At 54.7% G+C, this 23853-nt stretch overlaps 1 protein-coding gene across 2 annotated transcripts in view; it reads right to left on the bottom strand.

The window, feature by feature from the left end:
* LOC309556770 (F-box/LRR-repeat protein 6-like) overlaps positions 1 to 14024 on the bottom strand; it is a 46277-nt gene extending 32253 nt beyond the window's left edge. Inside the window, exon 1 of one of the 2 annotated variants that reach the window (XM_082259267.1) lies at positions 13937 to 14024. The gene's annotated coding sequence lies outside the window, so the exon portion shown is untranslated. Of the gene's footprint in view, positions 1 to 13884; positions 13902 to 13936 lie in introns of those variants that run through there. The other variant, XM_082259268.1, reaches the window with a different exon arrangement.
* Positions 14025 to 23853: the final 9829 nt, after the last annotated feature.

The raw sequence follows: 23853 nt of genomic DNA on the forward strand, positions 1-23853 counted from the left end.
TTCTCCTGGATGGGGCAGTATAACCCAATGGTTATGAAGATCAGGAGCTGTATCTGTCAGTGAACAAAAGAGAAATCCTATTTTGTTTCTCATCCATCAAGGGACACAGAATGTCAGCTTCTATCTGTAGGCCCAAAACAGTCCAACTGAGGGTTGGGGGAACACAGAAAACAACACACAAATAACTTTACAAAAAAACAGAACTGGGGACTACCTGCAGCTCAAGGAGCCACCTTAAGGACCTTATGCCCAAAAGGTGGCATCAGATGAGATCTAAACATCCACCTAGTAAAGTTTTGAGAACGTTTGAACACAACTCCAGGTGCCAGCCTTGCTAATCTGATTCTGAAAAAAACTTACGGATCTAGGAGACATCAAGAATGAGAAGTTCAGTCTTTCTGAAGGAAGAAACACTTATCCAGTCATTGGAGGGAGATCTCTTTTTGAGGAATTATATCCAGTCAGAGGAATGGAAGAATGATGTCCTGGTTGCGGTGAAAAGACAAAACTACCTTAGGTAAGAAGAAGGTTCTAGGCCTCAACACCACCTTGTCCTTGTGTAGGACCAGAAAAAGTTCTTTACAGAAGAAAGGCTGCCAGCTCAGAGGCTCACCTAGAAGAGGTGATGAGAACAAGAAACCCAATCTTATCAGAGATTGGAAAGGTGAATATCCCTAATGGGTTCAAAGGGCACTTTTTGAAGAGCAGAAAGAACTAAATTCAGATCCCGGGAGCAAACAGCCACATGAGACACCTCACACAAAGCCTTTGATCAAAGAATGAGAAGCCAGCAGTTTGTAGAAAAAGATCAAATGACCCCCTAATAGTTCTGAGGGTCAAATGCTGATCCAAGACCATCTATTGTATAAGGAGAGAATTCTTCCCAAGATGGACTTCCTGGGGGAAAGCCTCTCACCTCTCACCAAGCAAAACATGCCTTCCATATACCGAGACAGGTCTCGTGAAAAGCAGACTTTCTAGGTCTTAGCATGGTGGGAATCATTGGTTCAGATGTTCCTGTAGGTTAGATCCCGGCCCTCAACATGTTGTTAATAAGGGTGATAAAGTAATCCTTGAGAAACAAGCTCTGGATTACCCAAACCCACAAAGTGTTTGCCAGGATTCGAATCCAGTCCGAGTACCGCATCTGCTGGGCTAATCCAGAGGATCACTGGAATGGTCTTCATTTTTATTCTGGGAAGCAGATTAGGAAGGAGGTTAATGGAAGGAAAGGTGTAGATCAGGGTGTGCCAACACCACTGAGCCCCCCGCAGCATCCACTGCTTCTGCTAAAGGATTCCTGTACCTGGAAAACACCTATCAAGTTGAACAGGGAGGCCAGGAGGTCCACATCCAACGTCCCCGACAAGCCCTTTCACACTGCTCCATTGTAAAACGTGGCAAAAACGCAAATGCGTTTTTAGTGCATTTGATGGTTACCATGCACCTGTAAAGCATGTACATGTGATTTAAAATATGCACCAAAAATGCAACTGCCATGCGTAATTACTGTATTCTTTATTTATTTCAATGGAAGATGCGTTTTTTTGGCCATTTTTAAACAGGGCACCAAAGATGCAGCAGTCACCCGCAGCACACCGGTGTGAAGAGTGCGATGGGACTTAAAGCGGAATTTTTTTATTGCTTTTTTCTTGCACATGTAGCCAGGTAAAAACACTGCAAAAATGCATCCGCGGTAAACGGTCTACCTGTGACACAGGTCCTGGCACACCTTCCTTCTGGTCCAGGCACTGCTGGCTGATGAAGCCTGCGTGCCAATTGTCCATGCCTGGGATGTAAACAGCAGACAAGGCTAGAGATTGGAGATCTGCCCAGGACAAGGATCCACCCCTCTCTGTTCATGGAGAGACCTCTGGTTCCACCCTGATGATTGATATATATCCAGATTATCCTTCATTCGGGGAGGTCCAGCATTGCAGAAACAATCAAATTGCTCAAGGATCCAGAATGTAAATCAGGAGATGAGATTTCTTCAAAATCAAAGTCCCCTGCGCTGACAAGGACCTCAGGACTTTTCCCAAGTTCTACAGACTAGCATCTGTGAGGGCCTTCGAGAAGACTGGAAAGGACTTTTCCAACTTCAGATCACGATTCCTGAGCCACCAAGTCAGGGACAACCTGGTGTTCAGTGCCAGACAAAAGTATCAGTACAAAGATTGAACTGACGAGTTCCACAATGAGAGAATGTTGTGTTGTAAGGTTCTGGAGTAAAACTGGGCAAATAGGACTTCCTCGTAGTACTCCTATGCACAAGCGTAGAGTCGATGACTCCTGGATTGAAGAGTCTGGGAACAGAGTCTGAAATTTCTCCTGGGGAAGAACAAGTTTGGCTTGAGCTGTGTCTAGGATTACACCCAGATATTTCAAGTAATGAGTCGGTTTCAGTGCTGATTTCTGAAGGTCCAGGACTCAGCTGAACCTCTGCAGGATCTGGACAGTCAAGGCTACGTTGCCCGCCAGAACCTGTGCCAACTATTCTCTCAGCACGAGGTCATCTACATATCCCACAATGAGGATGCCCCGGGAGCACAGTAGGGCTAGCACAGGTGCCAGGACCTTGGTGAATACCCTAGGTCAGTGATGGTGAACCTTGGCACCCCAGTTGTTTTGGAAATACAGTTCCCGTTATGCTCTTGCAATCTGTATTGTAGCTGAGCATTATGGGAAATGTAGTTCCAAAACATCTGGGGTGCCAAGGTTCGCCATCACTGCCCTAGGTGCAGAAGATAAGTAAAAAAAAAGGATTTTAAACTGAAAGTGCAGAGGGCCCACAGTAAAAGAATCGCTGATTAGCTGGATAAATAAGGTCATACAGGAAATCATCCTTGATATCCACAGAGGCCAGAAAGTCTCCCTGGTGAAGGGAGGAGATGACAGACATTGTAGATTCAATGCAGAATTTCTAGGTCTGAATGAAGGCTTGTAGGGCTTTAAGATCCAAGATGGGGCAAATGCCTTCTTTTGGTTTGGTAACTAAACAGATTGAAGAACTCCAAGAACTGTTCTGCCACAGGGACCGGGCCAACGACAATCTGCTACAGGAGACCTGTTGGGGCTGCATAGAACACCAACAGGCTGAAATTAATGAACCCGGAAGGGGGCTAGGAGTAAAACTAGCTTGTAGCCCTTGGAAACTACCTCTTGCAACCAAACATTTGAGATACAGGTTGCCTAAATGTCAGTTGTCTCCCCACTTTCGAAAGTGGAGACGCCCTCTCATTTTTACGAACATTTAGGGGGGCAAATCCAAGATTTTTGGATTTAATAGATGCCAGACCTGGCACCTGGGTTCGGCTTTGGAGGATGAGGCAATGGAGTTATGAAAGAGAGTCTTTTTGGCCTCCATAAAGGGCGAGCCATAGGCTTGTTTTGCTGAGAAAGATAGATACTCTTTCCGCTGGTGATATCCTTTACATAGACCTTGTCCAATGAACGGCACTTTTGCATGCGGGTTCTCCAATGAACGGCACTTTTTGCATGCAGGTTCTGTAGCTCTAAACTTAGTCAGAGAGTCCTCCTCATATCCACTGCCAGGAAACCCATACAGTAGATGAGGCAGGAGACACCTGTTCACATTATAGTACAAGGCTAGGGAGATGATTCCCATTGGCCTTAAACCAGAGGTTAGACACAATAAGGTCATGGCCAAGTCAAACTGCAGAGAAGGGTCTGTCAGCAGGAACAGAGTTCTGGAAAAGACCTCCAGGCTCCTTTTCTGAGCAGTCCTCAAAAATAGGTGCATCCTCCAGTGGGACGGTAGACCCTTTAAGTCAGGATACCGCCAGATCAACAGAGGGGGCAGTCCACTTTTTTTAAAAGTCCTCTTCAAATTGGTAGAAAGCTGGTAGAAGCTTGGGAGAGACATAAGATTTTTCCAGTCTCCAAAAAGGAAGACTATAGACAGTGGGAGGTGCAATGATATCCTGCACTGGATACGAAAGCTGTCGCAAGCAACCATTTTGTTCAGAGCGGCCATGACAGGCAGACCAGATGTACTCAGTGATATTTCCCCCCCCCCCTCTTCCTACCTAAATTAACTCAAGGAATGCAGGGGGCTGGGCCCATCAAAGGAACCGTTATCTCAGCACAGACAGGAAACCTGGCCAGATGTTGTTCTTCCATAACAGGCCGGTCGTAAAACTGAGCAAATCCATCAGGCTCGGTTCACATTTGTGCGATGCGGGAACGCTGCGAACATGCAGCGTGATCCCGCATCGCATCCGCACATCTGGCAGTTCACACTGCCATATGCGATACGCAGGGGGTGTCAATTAGAAGTTAAACGACACCCCCAGTTTGATTGCATATCGCAGTGCGATCTACAAGCACGCACAGAATCGGCTCGCACAAGTGTGAACAACTGTGCGATCCAATTTTGATGCGGCTCAAAAAATGCCTCCTGTGCGTCTTTGGTGCGGATGCAGTGCGAATTCAGCCATACAAAGTGTATGGCTGAAATTCGCACCGCACATGAGATCGTATGTAATGAAGGAGCAGTGTGCTCCGAATTACATGCGATCCCCGCAGCCGCACAAGTGTGAACCGGCACTTAACCACTTGCCGACTGCCTAACGCCGATCTACGTCGGCAGTCAGCCCCTCACAGGCAAAGTGACGTAGGGCTACGTCACTAGCTTGTGAGGGTCTAGGGAGCGAGCGCGCGCCCCCGGAGGCGCGCTCCCGCGTGGTCACGGACCCCCCCGCGCGTGTGACCAGCGGACCCGATGTCCGCCGGTCACTCGGCGATCGGCGGGGGAGAGGGAGAATGTCAGGCAGCTTGTGTAAACAAGCCACCTGTCATTCTCCTTGCTGTTAAGACACTGATCACTCGGATCTGGTATGTAGATCCGTTGATCAGTGTCCATACAGCTCAAGCCACAGCCAATCACAGTAGAAAGCATGCCCCTAGGGATACACACAGCCCCTCCCTCCCAAATAAAGTTAACCCCTTCACTACCAGTGTATTTTTACAGTAACAGTGCATATATATAGCACTGATTACTGTAGAAATGTCACTGGTAACCCCAAAAGTGTCAAAAATGTCAGTCAAGGGTCCGATCTGTCCGCCCCAATGTCGCAGTACCGCAAAAAAAAAATCGCAGATCGCCGCCATTACACGTTAAAAAAAAAAAAAACAACAAAAATGACAAAAATCTTTCCCTTTGTTAGTAAACGCGATAACTTTTGCGCAAACCAATCAAAATACGCTTTTTGCGATTTTTTTTACCAAACATAGGTAGCATAAAACAAATTGGCCGAAAAAGTAAAAAAATTTTGATTTTTACATTTTTTTTTTGGGGAATATCATATAAAAAAATGTGAAAAATATTGCTATTTTTGCAAAATTGACGCTCTTTTTTTGTTTATAGCGCGTGATCAAAAAATCGCACAGGTGATCAAATACCACCAAAAGAAAGCTCTGTTTGTGGGAAAAAAAGGACGCCAAATTCGTTTAGGTACAGCGTCGCATGACCGCACAATTGTCCGTTAAAGTCACGCAGTGCCGAATCGCAAAATACCCCCTGGTCGGAATGGGGGTAAAATCTTCCGGGGCTTAAGTGGTTAAGGCTGACCAGAGCTGTGTCATAAATACCACGCAGCCAAGCTGTTCATTAGAAAATGTAACAATACACACACAATAATGCAGACAGGAACATGACACATTCACAATAAGTATATATTTGGATGAGAAATGTCATACTGATCGAATTAAAACCATGCATGATCACCCTATCACATATAGAATAGAAGATAGCGATAAGATCTTCCCTGTGTGATCATGTATTCATGTTTAGTATCTTTTGATGGCAAATGACATGCTGAATGATAAACTAGCAGTTTAAAGAATGTAACCATTACATATTTTGAGATATTGAGAGTGGCATGACTCTGTCCACTAAGGAGATCTTGATATTTGTCATAAACCCAGGACAGCCCATTGCCACTCTGTTGTAATTGGTCAGGGGTATCCGTCAACGCCCTTTGATCCTAGAGAAAAGCTTGCTCAAACTTTGTTATCAGGAGTTCTCATGGTAACATCAAGAAGGAACATCTGTCAAGTTTGAGAACCGATCACAACTAGCTCAGCTATTGAACTCTGATAACACTCAGGACATTGAATGCAAGTATTCTTACTTTTTCTGTAAATATTTTATTTGCACCAATTTTAACCTTTTTATTATTAAACTTTATTTTGAAAAGTGTTAACCTTGTCCCTAAGCTCTTAATGCAAACTAACAACGAACCTGTCTCTTGAAGAGCGCTACTGTATAGAATCAATCCTCTGAACATTCCTGTCTGAGGTGACAGTGTGTGTGACAGACGATTATTCTAAAGTCATAATTGGTATTTCAAAAGTTACGAGCGTCCGCTGGGCTCAAACGTAGAGGCGTGACAGTGAAAGGGTTAATTGCTTAATTAGCCCGGTGACAATCGCTCTCAGGCTGCTGGCATCTAGATTGTGGTCCCGCAAGCTGGGAGAATCTATGTGCCGGGTGCAGCTGAGAGTGGCATTGTTACGTAAGTGACGGCAGGGTGTGAGATTGGCTGGTCCTTGGTCACGAGTTAGTGAGAAGGGCAGGGATCCGATACCGGCCACCGTCACAGGAGGAACAGGTCTTAGTGGTCTTATGGGACATAAAAGAATCTAAACTATAACTAAGGACAGTATTAGAGTCTACAAGCCGTTCTGTGAGTATTAAAGAGGGGCACTGCATCACAGTCTCCTTAAGTTTGGGAGTAATGGTAGAAGAGGTGTCACCCATCCAGGTGGAGAGATTCGGCATCAGGCAGGTCTTATTATCTGAAGGTCAGAGGCCATTAATGCTAAGGGAAGATTTGGTCTATAACATCCAGCATGTCCGCCATGAAATCCCCTCAGAATAGAGCTGAGAAGCCAGCCATGCCTGATGGAGCTAAGGAAGACACAGAGGGGGGGGGGGGGGGTGGGGGGGGTGTAGACTCTATGACAGGGGAAGATCCCAGTCAGTCGGTGTCAGGCACCTCATGGGATGCACTGTAGTCAGTAGTGGAACGGATAGTGGGGTGTGAGATGGAGGCACTTGGTACAGCAGGACTGTCCCCCCGTGTATCTATGTTCAGGCAAGTTGCATGGCAAGGGGGAAAACAATGAAGCAAGGGGTATGAAGATCACAAATCCAGAAGGAAGAGGAGGCTGAAGGTGACCGGAGATCCCTGTAGAAGGGACCGGAGATCCCTGTAGAAGGGACCGGAGATCCCTGTAGAAGGGCAGCAGAGATGAACTGAGGAGAGTTCCATGTCAGGAGCAGCCGGAGCTCCCGGTGCTCAGCACACATGGCCGGCTCACTGAGTCTTAGGAGTCACATCTGGGGCTGTGTGATGACCCCCAACACCCTCCATTCCTAGTGATGACCCCCAACACCCTCCATCCCGAGAGATGTCCCCCAACACCCTCCATTCCGAGTGATGACCCCCAACACCCTCCATCCCGAGAGATGTCCCCCAACACCCTCCATTCCGAGTGATGACCCCCAACACCCTCCATCCCGAGAGATGTCCCCCAACACCCTCCATTCCGAGTGATGACCCCCAACACCCTCCATCCTGAGAGATGTCCCCCAACACCCTCCATTCCGAGTGATGACCCCCAACACCCTCCATCCCGAGAGATGTCCCCCAACACCCTCCATTCCGAGTGATGACCCCCAACACCCTCCATCCCGAGAGATGTCCCCCAACACCCTCTATTCCGAGTGATGACCCCCAACACCCTCCATCCCGAGAGATGTCCCCCAACACCCTCCATTCCGAGTGATGACCCCCAACACCCTCCATCCCGAGAGATGTCCCCCAACACTCTCCATCCCGAGTGATGACCCCCAACACCCTCCATCCCGAGAGATGTCCCCACATCCTCCATTCCGAGTGATGACCCCCAACACCCTCCATTCCTAGTGATGACCCCCAACACCCTCCATTCCTAGTGATGTCCCCCAACACCCTCCATCCCGAGAGATGTCCCCCAACACCCTCCATCCCGAGTGATGACCCCCAACACCCTCCATCCCGAGTGATGACCCCCAACATCCTCCATCCCGAGTGATGACCCCCAACACCCTCCATCCCGAGTGATGACCCCCAACACCCTCCATCCCGATTGATGACCCCCACACCCTCCATCCCGAGTGATGACCCCAACACCCTCCATCCCGAGTGATGACCCCACATCCTCCATCCCGACTGAAGACCCCACATCCTCCATCCCGACTGAAGACCCCACACCCTCCATCCCGACTGAAGACCCCACACCCTCCATTCCGACTGAAGACCCCACACCCTCCATTCCGAGTGATGACCCCCAACTCCCTCCATCCCGAGTGATGACCCCAACACCCTCCATCCCGAGTGATGACCCCACATCCTCCATCCCGACTGAAGACCCCACATCCTCCATCCCGACTGAAGACCCCACACCCTCCATCCCGACTGAAGACCCCACACCCTCCATTCCGACTGAAGACCCCACACCCTCCATTCCGAGTGATGACCCCCAACTCCCTCCATCCCGAGTGATGACCCCCAACACCCTCCATTCCAAGTGAAGACCCCCAACACCCTTCATTCCAAGTGAAGACCCCCAACACCCTCCATTCCGAGTGATGACCCCACATCCTCCATTCCCAGTGAAGACCCCCAACACCCTCCATTCCAAGTGATGACCCCGCACCCTCCATTCCGAGTGATGACCCCAAATTCTCCATCCCGAGTGAAGACCCCCACACCCTCCATTCTGAGAGAAGACCCCCACACCCTCCATCCCGAGTGAACCTCCATCCCGACTGAAGACCCCCACACCCTCCATCCCGACTGAAGACCCCACACCCTCCATCCCGACTGAAGACCCCACACCCTCCATCCCGACTGAAGACCCCACATCCTCCATTCCGAGTGATGATCGCACATTCTCCATCCCGAGTGAAGACTCCCAACACCCTCCATTCCGAGTGATGATCCCCAACACCCTCCATTCCGAGTGAAGACCCCCAACACCCTCCATTCCAAGTGATGACCCCGCACCCTCCATTCCGAGTGATGACCCCAAATTCTCCATCCCGAGTGAAGACCCCCACACCCTCCATTCTGAGAGAAGACCCCCACACCCTCCATCCCGAGTGAACCTCCATCCCGACTGAAGACCCCCACACCCTCCATCCCGACTGAAGACCCCACATCCTCCATCCCGACTGAAGACCCCACACCCTCCATCCCGACTGAAGACCCCACATCCTCCATTCCGAGTGATGATCGCACATTCTCCATCCCGAGTGAAGACTCCCAACACCCTCCATTCCGAGTGATGATCCCCAACACCCTCCATTCCGAGTGAAGACCCCCAACACCCTCCATTCCAAGTGATGACCCCGCACCCTCCATTCTGAGTGATGACCCCAAATTCTCCATCCCGAGTGAAGACCCCCACACCCTCCATTCTGAGAGAAGACCCCCACACCCTCCATCCCGAGTGAACCTCCATCCCGACTGAAGACCCCCACACCCTCCATCCCGACTGAAGACCCCACATCCTCCATCCCGACTGAAGACCCCACACCCTCCATCCCGACTGAAGACCCCACATCCTCCATTCCGAGTGATGATCCCCAACACCCTCCATCCCGAGTGATGACCCCACACCCTCCATCCCAACTGAAGACCCCAACACCCTCCATCCCGAGTGATGACCCCCAACACCCTCCATCCCGAGTGATGACCTCCAACACCCTCCATCCCGAGAGATGACCCCCAACAACCTCCATTCCAAGTGATGACCCCCAACACCCTCCATTCCAAGTGAAGACCCCCAACACCTTCCATTCCTAGTGATGACCCCACATCCTCCATTCCGAGTGATGATCCCCAACACCCTCCATCCCGACTGAAGACCCCAACACCCTCCATCCCGAGTGATGACCCCCAACACCCTCCATCCCGAGAGATGACCCCCAACACCCTCCATCCCGAGTGATGACCTCCAACACCCTCCATTCCGAGAGATGACCCCCAACACCCTCCATTCCAAGTGAAGACCCCCAACACCCTCCATTCCGAGTGATGACCCCACATCCTCCATTCCGAGTGATGATCCCACATTCTCCATCCCGAGTGAAGACCCCCACACCCTCCATCCCGACTGATGACCCCCGCACCCTCCATTCCAAGTGAAGACCCCCCACACCCTCCATCCTGACTGAAGATCCCCACACCCTCCATCCCGACTGAAGACCCCACATCCTCCATTCCGAGTGATGATCCCCAACACCCTCCATCCCGAGTGATGACCCCCAACACCCTCCATCCCGACTGAAGACCCCACATCCTTCATTCCGAGTGATGATCCCCAACACCCTCCATCCCGACTGAAGACCCCAACACCCTCCATCCCGAGTGATGACCCCCAACACCCTCCATCCCGAGAGATGACCCCCAACACCCTCCATCCCGAGTGATGACCTCCAACACCCTCCATTCCGAGAGATGACCCCCAACACCCTCCATTCCAAGTGAAGACCCCCAACACCCTCCATTCCGAGTGATGACCCCACATCCTCCATTCCGAGTGATGATCCCACATTCTCCATCCCGAGTGAAGACCCCCACACCCTCCATCCCGACTGATGACCCCAACACCCTCCATTCCAAGTGAAGACCCCCCACACCCTCCATCCTGACTGAAGATCCCCACACCCTCCATCCCGACTGAAGACCCCACATCCTCCATTCCGAGTGATGATCCCCAACACCCTCCATCCCGAGTGATGACCCCACACCCTCCATCCCGACTGAAGACCCCACATCCTTCATTCCGAGTGATGACCCCCAACACCCTCCATCCCGAGTGATGACCCCCAACACCCTCCATCCCGAGTGATGACCCCCAACACCCTCCATTCCAAGTGAAGACCCCCAACACCCTCCATTCCGAGTGATGACCCCACATCCTCCATCCCGAGTGAAGACCCCAACACCCTCCATCCCGACTGAAGATCCCCACACCCTCCATCCCGAGTGATGACCCCCGCACCCTCCATTCCGAGTGATGACCCCAAATTCTCCATCCCGAGTGAAGACCCCCACACCCTCCATTCTGAGAGAAGACCCCCACACCCTCCATCCCGAGTGAACCTCCATCCCGACTGAAGACCCCCACACCCTCCATCCCGACTGAAGACCCCACATCCTCCATCCCGACTGAAGATCCCCACACCCTCCATCCCGAGTGATGATCCCACATTCTCCATCCCGAGTGAAGACCCCAACACCCTCCATCCCGACTGATGACCCCCGCACCCTCCATCCCGACTGATGACCCCCGCACCCTCCATCCCGACTGAAGATCCCCACACCCTCCATCCCGAGTGATGACCCCCGCATCCTCCATTCCGAGTGATGACCCCAAATTCTCCATCCCGAGTGAAGACCCCCACACCCTCCATTCTGAGAGAAGACCCCCACACCCTCCATCCCGACTGAAGACCCCACATCCTCCATCCCGACTGAAGACACCACATCCTCCATCCCGACTGAAGACCCCACACCCTCCATCCCGACTGAAGACCCCACATCTTCCATCCCGACTGAAGACCCCACACCCTCCATCCCGACTGAAGACCCCACACCCTCCATCCCAACTGAAGACCCCCACACCCTCCATCCCGACTGAAGACCTCCAACACCCTCCATCCCGACTGAAGACCCCACATCCTCCATCCCGAGTGATGACCCCCACACCCTCCATCCCGACTGAAGACCCCACACCCTCCATCCCGACTGATGACCCCACACCCTCCATCCCGACTGAAGATCCCACACCCTCCATCCCGACTGAAGACCCCACACCCTCCATCCCGACTGAAGATCCCACATTCTCCATCCCGAGTGATGACCCCCGCATCCTCCATTCCGAGTGATGACCCCAAATTCTCCATCCCGAGTGAAGACCCCCACACCCTCCATTCTGAGAGAAGACCCCCACACCCTCCATCCCGACTGAAGACCCCACATCCTCCATCCCGACTGAAGACCCCACATCCTCCATCCCGACTGAAGACCCCACACCCTCCATCCCGACTGAAGACCCCACATCTTCCATCCCGACTGAAGACCCCACACCCTCCATCCCGACTGAAGACCCCACACCCTCCATCCCGACTGAAGACCCCCACACCCTCCATCCCGACTGAAGACCTCCAACACCCTCCATCCCGACTGAAGACCCCACATCCTCCATCCCGAGTGATGACCCCCACACCCTCCATCCCGACTGAAGACCCCACACCCTCCATCCCGACTGAAGACCCCACACCCTCCATCCCGACTGAAGATCCCACACCCTCCATCCCGAGTGAAGACCCCACACCCTCCATCCCGAGTGAAGACCCCACACCCTCCATCCCGACTGAAGACCCCCACACCCTCCATCCCGACTGAAGACCTCCAACACCCTCCATCCCGACTGAAGACCCCACATCCTCCATCCCGAGTGATGACGCCCACACCCTCCATCCCGACTGAAGACCCCACACCCTCCATCCCGACTGAAGACCCCACACCCTCCATCCCGACTGAAGATCCCACACCCTCCATCCCGACTGAAGATCCCACACCCTCCATCCCGACTGAAGACCCCACACCCTCCATCCCGACTGAAGATCCCACATTCTCCATTCCGAGTGAACTGAAGACCCCACACCCTCCATCCCGACTGAAGACCCCTACACCCTCCATCCCGACTGAAGACCTCCAACACCCTCCATCCCGACTGAAGACCCCACATCCTCCATCCCGACTGAAGACCCCACATCCTCCATTCCGAGTGAAGACCCCACACCCTCCATCCCGACTGAAGACCCCACATTCTCCATCCCGAGTGAAGACCCCACACCCTCCATCCCGACTGAAGACCCCCATACCCTCCATCCCGACTGAAGACCCCACACCCTCCATCCCGACTGAAGACCCCCACACCCTCCATCCTGACTGAAGACCCCACATCCTCCATCCCGAGTGATGACCCCCACACCCTCCATCCCGACTGAAGATCCCACATTCTCCATTCCGAGTGAACTGAAGACCCCACACCCTCCATCCCGACTGAAGACCCTGCATTCTACACTGGGCCCCTCAGTCCCCTCCCCACCAGAGAAGTACTATGGACCTCAATGTGCTGGATGCTCAGTTTGGGTTTCATCCCCCACATAGGGCCCTCAGGACCCCAATCATACCAGCAGGGGTACTATACAGCCAGAGGGTGAGAATGAAGGCAGAACAGGAAGTGAGGAAAAAACTTCCACTGGGGGGACACCAGTTCTGATCACTTCCTGTTGTGTCTCTGGGACAGGAAGTGAGGGAAATCTCCTGTATGGGGGACACCAGTTCTGATCACTTCCTGTTGTCTCTGGGACAGGAAGTGAGGGAAATCTCCTGTATGGGGGACACCAGTTATGGTCACTTCCTGTTGTGTCTCTGGGACAGGAAGTGAGGGAAATCTCCTGTTTGAGGACACCAGTTCTGATCACTTCCTGTTGTGTCTCTGGGACAGGAAGTGAGGGAAATCTCCTGTATGGGGGACACCAGTTCTGATCACTTCCTGTTGTGTCTCTGGGACAGGAAGTGAGGGAAATCTCCTGTATGGGGACACCAGTTCTGGTCACTTCCTGTTGTGTCTCTGGGACAGGAAGTGAGGGAAATCTCCTGTATGGGGACACCCATATCCCTCCCTGAAATCGATTCTGCAATCAGTGGGGGGAGGGTCCTCATTATCATAGTCCCCGCCCATCCTCCTGACAAAGGAGACGTATAAGGGAAGAATTCCTGAGGTGATATATACCTCCCCTCCCCCACACTGTACACACACCTCTCCCCCTCCCCCCACACCGTACCGTGCGCTAATCAGCGATCTCTTTCCTCTCCGCCGACTTCCCGCTTGTGGTCGGAGGGCGGGACTAAACGCCGTGTTCCTCCTCCCACACGTAGTAATCAAGGGGGAGGGGATGAATGGCGGGCGCCAGCTTAGTACACCCAGCTGTGAGACCGCCCACTCCTCCCTCACTCAGCCTCCTTACCGCGACCAATCAGGTGAACACCGGAGCTGTGAAGGCTGCTCAACAGCGCAGCTGCAGGTTTTCTTTGGTAATGACACGCTCGGCACACTATCCAGAGATGCAGTCCATCAGCACTGGTGGTGAAGGTGAAAGCTGCTCAGCAGCGCCACAGCAGGTTACTTTGGAAATGACAATCTCAGTCTAAATCTATTGATAACATCAGAATTCACAGCTATAAACTGATATTAATCATTATTATTATTATTATGTTTCTGTAAATGTTTGCTAAAGAGATTTTAAGCCATCTCGTTTTTTGATGGAGCGCCTTCATTTTGTGGTTTTATATATTTATGCTAGAGATCGACCGATTATCGGCAATACCAATATATCGGAGGGCCGATATGCACTTTCCCCAAAATATCGGGATCGGCCTTTTGATTTACCGATATTGCCGATATTTCCGTGACGTCATTCGATATGTTGCGCGCACACATTCTGCCTTCTAACACCGCCTCCCATGCTTGCGCGGCCCGTACGTGACGCCATTTCACCGCGCGCACTGCTTAAGACCTCCCACACCTCCCACAGCCAGCTGCAGTCCGGTCACGCTGCCAGCCATCCATCCATCCATCCACAGGCTCTGGCCTCAGCCACCCAACACGACAGGGTGCCAGCCCAGCGAGCAAGCAACCAGCCACCCAGATGACACCAAGCCAGCCACCCGCAGCCACCCGCCACCGTGACCAGCGTTCCAGAAAGCCAGCTACTCGCCACAACAGGCCAGGGTGAATGAGTGACACCAAGCCAACCACCCACACAACAGGGTGACCCCAAGCCGGGCCCCCACCACAGTGTTCCTGCAAGCCAGGCACCCATAAGAGGGTGACACCAAGCCAGCCACCTACCACAGTGTTCCAGCAAGCCAGCCACCCACCTCAGTGTTCCTGCAAGCCAGCCACCGACCACAGTGTTCCTGCAAGCCAACCATCCACCACAGTGTTCCTGCAAGCCAGCCACCCACCACAGTGTTCCTGCAAGCCAGCCACCCACCACAGTGTTCCTGCAAGTCAGCCACCCACCACAGTGTTCCTGCAAGCCAACCATCCACCTACCACAGTGTTCCTGCAAGCCAACCACCCACCACAGTGTTCCTGCAAGTCAGCCACCTACCACAGTGTTCCAGCAAGCCACCCACCACAGTGTTCCTGCAAGTCAGCCACCTACCACAGTGTTCCTGCAAGCCAGCCACCTACCACAGTGTTCCTGCAAGCCAACCATCCACCTACCACAGTGTTCCTGCAAGCCACCCACCCACCACAGTGTTCCAGCAAGCCAGCCACCCACCTCAGTGTTCCTGCAAGCCAGCCACCGACCACAGTGTTCCTGCAAGTCAGCCACCCACCACAGTGTTCCAGCAAGCCAGGCACCCACCTCAGTGTTCCTGCAAGCCAGCCACCTACCACAGTGTTCCTGCAAGCCACCCACCCACCACAGTGTTCCAGCCAGCCACCTACCACAGTGTTCCTGCAAGTCAGCCACCCACCACAGTGTTCCTGCAAGCCAACCACCTACCACAGTGTTCCTGCAAGTCAGCCACCCACCACAGTGTTCCTGCAAGCCAACCACCTACCACAGTGTTCCTGCAAGTCAGCCACCCACCACAGTGTTCCTGCAAGCCACCCACCCACCACAGTGTTCCAGCAAGCCACCTACCACAGTGTTCCTGCAAGCCAGCCACCTACCTCTGTGTTCCTGCAAGCCAGCCACCTACCTCAGTGTTCCTGCAAGCCAGCCACCCACCACGGTGTTCCTGCAAGCCACCCACCCACCACAGTGTTCCTGCAAGTCAGCCACCTACCACAGTGTCCCTGCAAGTCAGCCACCCACCTCAGTGTTCCTGCAAGCCAGCCACCTACCTCAGTGTTCCTGCAAGCCAGCCACCCACCACGGTGTTCCTGCAAGCCACCCACCCACCACAGTGTTCCTGCAAGTCAGCCACCTACCACAGTGTCCCTGCAAGTCAGCCACCCACCACAGTGTTCCTGCAAGCCAGCCACCCACCCACCACAGTGTCCCTGCAAGTCAGCCACCCACCACAGTGTTCCTGCAAGCCAGCCACCCACCACAGTGTTCCTGCAAGCCAGCCACCTACCACAGTGTTCCTGCAAGTCAGCCACCTACCACAGTGTTCCTGCAAGCCAGCCACCCACCCACCACAGTGTTCCTGCAAGCCAGCCACCCACCACAGTGTTCCTGCAAGCCATCCACCCACCACAGTGTTCCTGCAAGCCAGCCACCCACCTCAGTGTTCCTGCAAGCCAGCCACCGACCACAGTGTTCCTGCAAGCCAACCATCCACCACAGTGTTCCTGCAAGCCAGCCACCCACCACAGTGTTCCTGCAAGCCAGCCACCCACCACAGTGTTCCTGCAAGTCAGCCACCCACCACAGTGTTCCTGCAAGCCAACCATCCACCTACCACAGTGTTCCTGCAAGCCAACCACCCACCACAGTGTTCCTGCAAGTCAGCCACCTACCACAGTGTTCCAGCAAGCCACCCACCACAGTGTTCCTGCAAGTCAGCCACCTACCACAGTGTTCCTGCAAGCCAGCCACCTACCACAGTGTTCCTGCAAGCCAACCATCCACCTACCACAGTGTTCCTGCAAGCCACCCACCCACCACAGTGTTCCAGCAAGCCAGCCACCCACCTCAGTGTTCCTGCAAGCCAGCCACCGACCACAGTGTTCCTGCAAGTCAGCCACCCACCACAGTGTTCCAGCAAGCCAGCCACCCACCTCAGTGTTCCTGCAAGCCAGCCACCTACCACAGTGTTCCTGCAAGCCACCCACCCACCACAGTGTTCCAGCCAGCCACCTACCACAGTGTTCCTGCAAGTCAGCCACCCACCACAGTGTTCCTGCAAGCCAACCACCTACCACAGTGTTCCTGCAAGTCAGCCACCCACCACAGTGTTCCTGCAAGCCAACCACCTACCACAGTGTTCCTGCAAGTCAGCCACCCACCACAGTGTTCCTGCAAGCCACCCACCCACCACAGTGTTCCAGCAAGCCACCTACCACAGTGTTCCTGCAAGCCAGCCACCTACCTCTGTGTTCCTGCAAGCCAGCCACCTACCTCAGTGTTCCTGCAAGCCAGCCACCCACCACGGTGTTCCTGCAAGCCACCCACCCACCACAGTGTTCCTGCAAGTCAGCCACCTACCACAGTGTCCCTGCAAGTCAGCCACCCACCTCAGTGTTCCTGCAAGCCAGCCACCTACCTCAGTGTTCCTGCAAGCCAGCCACCCACCACGGTGTTCCTGCAAGCCACCCACCCACCACAGTGTTCCTGCAAGTCAGCCACCTACCACAGTGTCCCTGCAAGTCAGCCACCCACCACAGTGTTCCTGCAAGCCAGCCACCCACCACAGTGTTCCTGCAAGCCAGCCACCTACCACAGTGTTCCTGCAAGTCAGCCACCTACCACAGTGTTCCTGCAAGCCAGCCACCCACCCACCACAGTGTTCCTGCAAGCCAGCCACCCACCACAGTGTTCCTGCAAGCCAGCCACCCACCACAGTGTTCCTGCAAGTCAGCCACCCACCACAGTGTTCCTGCAAGTCAGCCACCCACCACAGTGTTCCTGCAAGTCAGCCACCCACCACAGTGTTCCTGCAAGCCAGCCACCCACCACAGTGTTCCTGCAAGCCAGCCACCCACCTCAGTGTTCCTGCAAGCCACCCACCCACCACAGTGTTCCTGCAAGTCAGCCACCCACCACAGTGTTCCTGCAAGTCAGCCACCCACCACAGTGTTCCTGCAAGCCAGCCACCCACCACAGTGTTCCTGCAAGCCACCCACCCACCACAGTGTTCCAGCAAGCCACCTACCACAGTGTTCCTGCAAGCCAGCCACCTACCTCTGTGTTCCTGCAAGCCAGCCACCTACCTCTGTGTTCCTGCAAGCCACCCACCCACCACAGTGTTCCTGCAAGTCAGCCACCTACCACAGTGTCCCTGCAAGTCAGCCACCCACCTCAGTGTTCCTGCAAGCCAGCCACCTACCACAGTGTTCCTGCAAGCCAGCCACCTACCTCAGTGTTCCTGCAAGCCAGCCACCCACCACGGTGTTCCTGCAAGCCACCCACCCACCACAGTGTTCCTGCAAGTCAGCCACCTACCACAGTGTCCCTGCAAGTCAGCCACCCACCACAGTGTCCCCGCAAGTCAGCCACCCACCACAGTGTTCCTGCAAGCCAGCCACCCACCACAGTGTTCCTGCAAGCCAGCCACCTACCACAGTGTTCCTGCAAGTCAGCCACCTACCACAGTGTTCCTGCAAGCCAGCCAGCCACCCACCACAGTGTTCCTGCAAGCCATCCACCCACCACAGTGTTCCTGCAAGCCACCCACCCACCACAGTGTTCCTGCAAGCCAGCCACCCACCTCAGTGTTCCTGCAAGCCACCCACCCACCACAGTGTTCCTGCAAGTCAGCCACCCACCACAGTGTTCCTGCAAGTCAGCCACCCACCACAGTGTTCCTGCAAGCCAGCCACCCACCACAGTGTTCCTGCAAGCCAGCCACCTACCACAGTGTTCCTGCAAGCCAGCCACCTACCACAGTGTTCCTGCAAGCCAGCCACCTACCACAGTGTTCCTGCAAGCCAGCCACCCACCCACCACAGTGTTCCTGCAAGCCAGCCACCCACCTACCACAGTGTTCCTGCAAGCCAGCCACCCACCTACCACAGTGTTCCTGCAAGCCAGCCACCGACCATAGTGTTCCTGCAAGCCAGCCACCTACCACAGTGTTCCTGCAAGCCAGCCACCTACCACAGTGTTCCTGCAAGCCAGCCACCTACCACAGTGTTCCTGCAAGCCAGCCACCCACCACAGTGTTCCTGCAAGCCAGCCAGCCACCCACCACAGTGTTCCTGCAAGCCAGCCATCCACCCACCACAGTGTTCCTGCAAGCCAGCCACCTACCACAGTGTTCCTGCAAGCCAGCCACCCACCACAGTGTTCCTGCAAGCCAGCCCCCCACCACAGTGTTCCTGCAAGCCAGCCCCCCACCACAGTGTTCCTGCAAGCCAGCCACCTACCACAGTGTTCCTGCAAGCCAGCCACCTACCACAGTGTTCCTGCAAGCCATCCACCCACCTACCACAGTGTTCCTACAAGTCAGCCACCCACCTCACTGTTCCTGCAAGCCAGCCACCTACCACAGTGTTCCTGCAAGCCAGCCACCTACCTCAGTGTTCCTGCAAGCCAGCCACCCACCACGGTGTTCCTGCAAGCCAACCATCCACCACAGTGTTCCTGCAAGCCAGCCACCCACCCACCACAGTGTCCCTGCAAGTCAGCCACCCACCACAGTGTTCCTGCAAGCCAGCCACCCACCCACCACAGTGTTCCTGCAAGTCAGCCACCCACCACAGTGTTCCTGCAAGCCAGCCACCCACCACAGTGTTCCTGCAAGCCAGCCACCTACCACAGTGTTCCTGCAAGCCAGCCACCCACCACAGTGTTCCTGCAAGCCAGCCACCCACCACAGTGTTCCTGCAAGCCAGCCACCCACCACAGTGTTCCTGCAAGCCAGCCACCTACCACAGTGTTCCTGCAAGCCAGCCACCTACCACAGTGTTCCTGCAAGCCAGCCACCCACCACAGTGTTCCTGCAAGCCAGCCACCTACCTCAGTGTTCCTGCAAGCCACCCACCCACCACAGTGTTCCTGCAAGTCAGCCACCCACCACAGTGTTCCTGCAAGTCAGCCACCCACCACAGTGTTCCTGCAAGCCAGCCACCGACCACAGTGTTCCTGCAAGCCAGTCACCCACCACAGTGTTCCTGCAAGCCAGCCACCCACCCACCACAGTGTTCCTGCAAGCCAGCCACCTACCACAGTGTTCCTGCAAGCCAGCCACCTACCACAGTGTTCCTGCAAGCCAGCCATCCACCCACCACAGTGTTCCTGCAAGCCAGCCACCTACCTCAGTGTTCCTGCAAGCCAGCCACCTACCACAGTGTTCCTGCAAGCCAGCCATCCACCCACCACAGTGTTCCTGCAAGCCAGCCACCTACCACAGTGTTCCTGCAAGCCACCCACCCACCACAGTGTTCCTGCAAGTCAGCCACCCACCACAGTGTTCCTGCAAGCCAGCCACCTACCTCAGTGTTCCTGCAAGCCAGCCATCCACCCACCACAGTGTTCCTGCAAGCCAGCCACCTACCTCAGTGTTCCTGCAAGCCAGCCACCTACCACAGTGTTCCTGCAAGCCAGCCATCCACCCACCACAGTGTTCCTGCAAGCCAGCCACCTACCTCAGTGTTCCTGCAAGCCATCCACCCACCACAGTGTTCCTGCAAGCCACCCACCCACCACAGTGTTCCTGCAAGTCAGCCACCCACCACAGTGTTCCTGCAAGTCAGCCACCCACCACAGTGTTCCTGCAAGCCAGCCACCGACCACAGTGTTCCTGCAAGCCAGTCACCCACCACAGTGTTCCTGCAAGCCAGCCACCTACCACAGTGTTCCTGCAAGCCAGCCACCGACCATAGTGTTCCTGCAAGCCAGCCACCCACCACAGTGTTCCTGCAAGCCAGCCACCCACCACAGTGTTCCTGCAAGTCAGCCACCCACCACAGTGTTCCTGCAAGCCAGCCACCTACCTCAGTGTTCCTGCAAGCCAGCCATCCACCCACCACAGTGTTCCTGCAAGCCAGCCACCTACCTCAGTGTTCCTGCAAGCCAGCCACCTACCACAGTGTTCCTGCAAGCCAGCCATCCACCCACCACAGTGTTCCTGCAAGCCAGCCACCTACCTCAGTGTTCCTGCAAGCCATCCACCCACCACAGTGTTCCTGCAAGCCACCCACCCACCACAGTGTTCCTGCAAGTCAGCCACCCACCACAGTGTTCCTGCAAGTCAGCCACCCACCACAGTGTTCCTGCAAGCCAGCCACCGACCACAGTGTTCCTGCAAGCCAGTCACCCACCACAGTGTTCCTGCAAGCCAGCCACCTACCACAGTGTTCCTGCAAGCCAGCCACCGACCATAGTGTTCCTGCAAGCCAGCCACCCACCACAGTGTTCCTGCAAGTCAGCCACCGACCATAGTGTTCCTGCAAGCCAGCCACCCACCACAGTGTTCCTGCAAGCCAGCCACCCACCACAGTGTTCCTGCAAGCCAGCCACCTACCACAGTGTTCCTGCAAGCCAGCCACCTACCACAGTGTTCCTGCAAGCCAGCCACCCACCTCAGTGTTCCTGCAAGCCAGCCACCTACCACAGTGTTCCTGCAAGCCAGCCACCGACCATAGTGTTCCTGCAAGCCAGTCACCCACCACAGTGTTCCTGCAAGTCAGCCACCCACCACAGTGTTCCTGCAAGCCAGCCACCGACCACAGTGTTCCTGCAAGCCAGCCACCCACCACAGTGTTCCTGCAAGCCAGCCACCTACCACAGTGTTCCTGCAAGCCAGCCACCTACCACAGTGTTCCTGCAAGCCAGCCACCTACCACAGTGTTCCTGCAAGCCAGCCACCTACCACAGTGTTCCTGCAAGCCAGCCACCCACCACAGTGTTCCTGCAAGCCAGCCACCTACCACAGTGTTCCTGCAAGCCAGCCACCTACCACAGTGTTCCTGCAAGCCATCCACCCACCACAGTGTTCCTGCAAGTCAGCCACCCACCACAGTGTTCCTGCAAGCCAACCACCCATAACAGGGTGACACCAAGCCAGCCAGCCACCCACTACAGTGTTCCAGCAAGCCAGCCACCATAGTGTTCCAGCAAGCAAGCCACCCACAACAGGGTGACACCAAGCCAAACACTCACCACAGTGTTCCTGCAAGCCAGCCACCCATAAGAGGGTGACACCAAGCAAGCCACCCACCTCAGTGTTCCTGGAAGCCAATCACCCACCACAGTGTTCCTGCAAGCCAGCCACCCATAACAGGGTGACACCAAGCAAGCCACCCACCACAGTGTCCCTACAAGCCAGTCACCCATAACAGGGTGACACCAATGCATCCAACCAGACACCACAGACTGTTCCTGAAAGCCAGCCACCAATAACAAGGTGACACCAGTCACCAAGCCAGCCAGCCACCCATAACAGGGTGACACCAAGCCAGCAAGCCAGTGCCACCACAGTGTTCCTGCAAGCCAACCACCCATAACAGGGTGACACCAAGCCAGCCACACTGCCAAGCGTCAGCCACCAACCCACAACAGGGTGCCAGTGCCAGCATTAGCAGCAACTTCAGCTTCAGCAAGCCATTTCTTTAATCTTTTTTGTGTCTTTCAAGTTGAAATGGAGATGGATGAGGAGAGAAAGAGTAAAAGTGTGATCTGGGACTATTTCTCGTCTCAACCTTCTCCAGGAAAAGCAGCCGTGTGCAACACATGTACAAACAACATAAGCCTGGGATCAGTAACTGCAAAAAACAAAAATATGTCAAATCTTTGGGCCCATCTAAGAGTTCATCATATTGAATTGTATCATGCAGCACAGAAAAAACAAAATGAATATCAATGTGATTTAGATTCAATACCTCCTCCACTATCCCAGGCAACAATAACCATACCCCCCAACCGTCCCGGATTCCGCGGGACTGTCCCGCAATTTGGCGGGAGTCCCGCGGTCCCGGGAGCCCGGCTGAAGTCCCGGAAAATGTGGCCGGCCATCTCTTCTCCCCCTCCTCCTCCTCCCAGCTCCGCCTCCCGATCGTGCGTCTCAGCGTCAGCCGCGATCGCTGCAGCGGGGGACAATCAGAGGAACCGTTCTGTCAGGGGAAGATAACTCAGCGGCCGCCTGACACAGTCTGTAGTTAATGCTGCAGCGAGATTCACTCCTGCACTTTTTAACTACCGTCTGTGTCGGGCGGCCGCGGAGTTATCTTCCCCTGACACAAACAGGAAGTGCCGAGTAGCAGGACCTGCGGGCGGGTGCAGCGGGACCCGGGAGTTGAGGTCTCTGCGATCCCTGTCATCTGTCTACTCTCTGGATCTCCTTGTCTCCCGAGAGGTTAGTGTCCCTTTTGGAACTCCCTACCTCTTGCTGCGGTGTTAGCCGAGGGGGGGGGGAGGGGGTTGGGTTGTATGGAGCTGGGGTGAATGGATGTAGCTGGGGGGGGTTTGTTTGGAGCTGGGGTGGATGGATGTACCTGGGGGAGGGGTGGATGTAGCTGGGGGGGTTTGTTTGGACCTGGGGTGGATGGATGTACCTGGGGGAGGGGTGGATGTAGCTGGGGGGGGTTTGTTTGGAGCTGGGGTGGATGGATGTACCTGGGGGAGGGGTGGATGTAGCTGGTGGGAGGGGTTTGTTTGGATCTGGGGTGGATGGATGTACTTGGGGGAGCGGTGGATGTAGCTGGGGGGAGTTTGTTTGGACCTGGGGTGGATGGATGTACCTGGGGGAGGGGTGGATGTAGCTGGGGGGAGGGGTTTGTTTGGAGCTGGGGTGGATGGATGTACCTGGGGGAGGGGTGGATGTAGCTGGTGGGAGGGGTTTGTTTGGACCTGGGGTGGATGGATGTACTTGGGGGAGCGGTTGATGTAGCTGGGGGGAGTTTGTTTGGACCTGGGGTGGATGGATGTACCTGGGGGAGGGGTGGATGTAGCTGGGGGGAGGGGTTTGTTTGGAGCTGGGGTGGATGGATGTACCTGGGGGAGGGGTGGATGTAGCTGGTGGGAGGGGTTTGTTTGGACCTGGGGTGGATGGATGTACTTGGGGGAGCGGTGGATGT

This window comes from Pelophylax lessonae (assembly GCF_965119305.1).
Source record: "Pelophylax lessonae genome assembly, chromosome: 5".
Classification (NCBI taxonomy): Eukaryota; Metazoa; Chordata; class Amphibia; order Anura; family Ranidae; genus Pelophylax; species Pelophylax lessonae.